This window comes from Arabidopsis lyrata (assembly GCF_000004255.2).
Source record: "Arabidopsis lyrata subsp. lyrata unplaced genomic scaffold ARALYscaffold_721, whole genome shotgun sequence".
NCBI classification, from domain to species: domain Eukaryota; kingdom Viridiplantae; phylum Streptophyta; class Magnoliopsida; order Brassicales; family Brassicaceae; genus Arabidopsis; species Arabidopsis lyrata.
The window spans coordinates 1-4,834 of NW_003302094.1; the positions used below are offsets into that span (position 1 = coordinate 1).

The 4,834-nt window shown below is 32.3% G+C and overlaps 1 long non-coding RNA gene and 1 pseudogene across 1 annotated transcript; both read left to right on the forward strand.

The window, feature by feature from the left end:
* The first annotated feature begins 6 nt into the window (after window positions 1-6).
* LOC9298388 lies at window positions 7-580 on the forward strand. Its single transcript, XR_002331537.1, has 2 exons — window positions 7-121; window positions 209-580. It is a non-coding gene; the product is annotated as an uncharacterized LOC9298388 (long non-coding RNA).
* A 2,951-nt stretch (window positions 581-3,531) lies between these two features.
* Window positions 3,532-4,710, forward strand: LOC9298386 (annotated as a pseudogene).
* The last annotated feature ends 124 nt before the right edge of the window (window positions 4,711-4,834 follow it).

A 4,834-nucleotide genomic window follows, 5' to 3' on the forward strand; every position in this document is an offset into this window, starting at 1 on the left:
TGTGCTTATTCTAGCTTGTGAGACCAGGCTCCATTTTTCATTAATGGAAACTTCCCTTTGATTTAGGGAGAAGAAGGCAGTTCGGGTAAAGGATGAAAAGATTGAGGGCTTAGAAGAACAGGTAAAGAAACATCTATGGACAATACAACCCCCCGTGTTATTGGTTATATAATAAAACACCTATTAAATCTGTTATTCACGCTCTCAGCTTGGAAAACTAATGGCCCAAATGGATGGTGAGAGTGAAGTCTCAGAGACGAAAGAGGTCCAGGACGCCACTGTCTTGCCCTTGCCGACCACCAGTAACTCTTCTTCTGCGTCAGGGAATGTTATACATGCAAATAAAAAGAAGAGTAACAGAAGAAAGGGTTAGATCAAGATTCAGGCTCCAATTTTTAGAACCATCGCTTAGGCTAGTAGACTAAAGTTGAAGCAATTTGACGACTGTGAATATCTCTAGAGATCTAACTATTAATTCGTGTTATGATGTGTGCAGCCCCAGCCCAATATATTTAGGAGCTTTTTGTTAAAAAAACATTTTTGGCCCATTATTAATGAAAACAAAGTTTTTCTTACTCAATCTGTTGGCTTTTAATAATAAAATTGTTATTTTAAATATTTAGGCCTTTTAAATATATTTTTTTAATAAAAAAATTATGTCTTTTGAAGTATAATTTTTATATTAGTGACAATTTTTAAAACAACTAGGTTGTTTATCACGGCTTGTTGCATAATTGTTATCATTTGTGTAAATAATAAAGAAAGTTTTAGAAAATATAAAATAAGACAAAATAGTTATATTTTAAGGATCACAAAAATCATTGTTAATTTTTAAAATGAGTTAAGTGTTAAATCTATATTACGTGTAAACATGCCAAACTTCGAACACCAAACCTTACGGACCAACTAAGGATATGTTGCCTAGGCGTGGTTAGTTTTCGACATTTTAAAAATGTAACATTTAACTCATTTTTAAAACGTAATAGTGAAATTAACATGGTTTTAGTTTAAAAAATTATTTTCTTAAAGTTGAAGTGTTAAATTTTAGTGAAAATAATTCTTATTTTTAAAAAATGATCTGTAAGTATTAAATTTTAGTGAAAATCATTATTATTTTTTAAAAATGAATTTAAGTGTTAAATCTATATTACGTGAAAACATGCCGAACTTTGAACACCAAAGCTTACGGACCAACTACTAAGGACAGGATGTCTTGGCGCGGTTAGTTTTCGACGTTTTTAAAATTGAGCATTTAAACTAATTTTTAAAAAGTAATAGTGAAATTAACATGGTTTTAGTTAAAATTTATTAATTATTTTCTTAAAGTTTAAGTGTTAAATTTGTTTTAAATTTTAGTGAAAATCACTGTTATTATTTAAAAATGAGTTTATGTTGTAAATATATATTACGTGAAAACATGCCGAACTTTGAACACCAAAGCTTACGGACCAACTAAGGACAGTATGCCTAGGCGCAGTTAGTTTTCGACGTTTTTAAAATTGAACACTTAAACTAATTTTTAAAAAGTAATAGTTAAATTAACATAGTTTTAGTTATTAATTATTTTCTTAAATTTAAGTGGTAAATTTGTTTTAAATTTTAGTGAAAATCATTATTATTTTTTAAAAATAAGTTTAAGTGTTAAATCTATATTACGTGAAAATATGCCGAACTTCGAACACCAAAGCTTACAGACCAACTACTAAGGACAGGATGCCTACACATATGTCAGCAAGGTGGTCAGGGCCGGTCCGGAGGGTAGGCGACGTAAGCGGTCGCTTACGGCCTGGTTTGAATCTTAGAAAATTTTGATTACACGTAACATGATCCCATTATATGTTCTGGTTTATTTTTTTATTTTTTTAATATAAATGTTTTGTTATTTTTTATCTGTTTCTGTCTAGATTCTTGTATTTTAGAGTTTCAGTCATGCATATAGAAAAGTGGCCATGTAGTTCCATTATTTATTTTTGTTTATATAGGTGTATGAATTAGTTTAACTAATGTGTAAAAATGGTAGCTTAAATATAAACTGTATAATTCTTTGTGTAATCCATAAAAACATTAATATATATCATCTAAATTAAATTTAAATTGATTAAATAGCTTAGTGTTTTATTTATACTACTAATATCATTGTATCATAATTAATATTTAAATTAAAAAAATCTGCTTAATGCACTCAAAATGTTTGGACCGGCTCTGAAGGTGGTAGCGTGAATCCCCACCAAAAAGAGAAGAAGAAAGGATCTTATTTGAGAAACTCATGTATTTATGTAATTGGTTTATCTTTTTAGAATAATTAAAATTTAAACAAAAAAATAAATTAAAATAATATATTAGAGAAACTGTGTGAGTTTCTAAAGAAAGGGGATGCTTAAATAATCTATATGAATCCATGTTTGTGTCTGTTTTCATGATTCATATCACTCTGACTAAACTGATATACAATTGAATGAAAAAAAAAAACTGATATACAATTGATTCATTTCATTGCATTGTGGAATAGAGGACTTCATGGTTGAATACTCCACTTTTATAAGCCGTTTTCTTAATTATTAGCTAAACTAACAGTCAAGAAAACACGTAAACCGACCGGCCATATCATAGTTATAATTTATTGCAATCTGGAAAAGTACTTTTAATCAAATTATGACATTGGATATATTTTTAATTATCTTAATCAAGATTTATACTTTTTTTTTTTAACAAAATCAAATGGACTTAACCACATGACTAAAACAACATCTCCGATAAAAGTTTATACTTACTTTACAAATTTAACGAATTGTCTAGAGCGCCCGCTGGAGACTACACATGCAGAGGGAGAAAAAAAAAAAAGTTTTGGCCAATGGGAAAAGTATTTCCTTACTCAATTAAGACCAACAGCTACTTTTGTCGAGACTCAGCCTATTATTATATTTACGTACCAATTAGCATGTTTATTGGTGAGATTTAGTGGGTATCAGCCTAATAAAAAGAATAAAAAAATCGATTTTGGGCTTGATATTGGGTGAAACGTCTCAATTCACTGAGACTTTTGGATCGGTTCTTCTTTGCCACGTGTGATGCATTCATTGGGCAAAAAAAAAAATCTGTGTTTCTCGTTTTATTTCTCTTCTCTTCGTCTCTCTCTTCTCTCCGTTTCATTTTTTTATTATTATTTTCGTGATACCCATTGAGTTTCACCATTAACCATACAAATTTAACAAAAATCTTTTTGAGTATCATAGATTAAACAACTAATTAAATTAATATTAAAAAAATTCTAATGATACTCAAAGGGGTTTATTGATAAACATGCTCTTAAAACACCAAAAACTGACAGCTAAGCATTCACATGATAATAAACTTCCTTAACCATTTTAAGGTGTATATACATATAACGAAAATTATTACTCAGATAGAAGAAACAAACACTCAAAAAGAAACAAAAAAAGCAGTCTTCTTGTTCTTTAAGTCTAGAGAACAATGTTTTCAGGCGTTGATAAGACGGTGGAGGCCTGCTTCACGGCCAAGATTGTGCAAACCACCTGAAGATGCAACTTGAAAACCACGAGACGCGCTCTCTTCAAACAGAGGTTCTCGTTGAGACCGTTCTTGATTCTTTCTCCATCGCTCTGTCCTTTTTCATGAGCATCACTTCCCGACACCATGAGTCTTCTTCTCAAAACATGTCTTCGAAATCGTTAAAAAGGTGTCAATTCATGTCGACTTTGAAAAACCATATATAACACAATTTGCTCGTTGCCTAGCTTTTGAATTGTTTGATGTTGCAGAAAGAGTTGTGGAGAAGAAGGTTTAGAGAACTATAGAGATGTCCTCATCTCCGTTCCGTGACAACTTTTCCTGGAGGAAGTACGGACAAAAAAGATCAAAACTTCTTCCTATCAAAGGTTAGTAATTAGTACAAAAAAATAAAAACAGAGTAAATTTTCTTCTCTGTTTTTGTGGCGGACACTTGTCTACTACACGGTTGATTAGGCTAAATTATTGATAATCATTGATTGCAATTGTCACAGGTGTTACTATCGTTGCGCTTATGCGGATGACCAAAATTGTCATGCTACACAGCGAGTGCAAATGATCAAAGACAACCCTTACTGTTTATAGAACCACTTATGTGGGACAACACATGTGTGAAGTTGCTGCTTTTTCACAGCCTAATGATGATAACACATACGGATCCAAGATGATCCAGTTCGAGAAATTCAAGGAAGCTTCCATGCCTGAATCACTTATGCATCAACTCGTATTATGATCACCAAGAAACGATGGTAGACGACACGAGCCATATAATGAACCAAGAATGTGATGATAACGAGTTGTTGATGGAAGATGACCAATTCTGGGAGAATGAGTTTCCTCCCTTTTCTCCTGGACATATTATGTTCTTGGGCGATATTGATGCTTTTGATAGCAAACCTTGTCAGCTAATCGAGTGGGAGTTGGACTTGGTCTAGTGACGAAGTTCTAGGATCCACCAAAATGGTTGTGTTGTCTTAGAGCCCCCCTAGTTCGTGTCCTAGTTGGGAAAAGCAAACCGGCAAATCCGATAGAATGTCTCGGTAAACTTTAACAAAAAAAACTTGTCAACTAAATCAGCTCATGGTGGTCTAATGGCTCAAGAATTCACATTAATCGAATCTCCTACTACAATTACAATCACGGTTGACCACTGTAAACGTTTTAATGGCGAAAATATTCGGTTTTTTATAAGTCATGGTGGTCGTAATGATAAACAAGGTTTTATGCTGATACATATAACGCGTCTCATGACAAAGCCATAAGAATACGGATCATGGGCACGTGGATTTAGTGTCGAATGAATCTC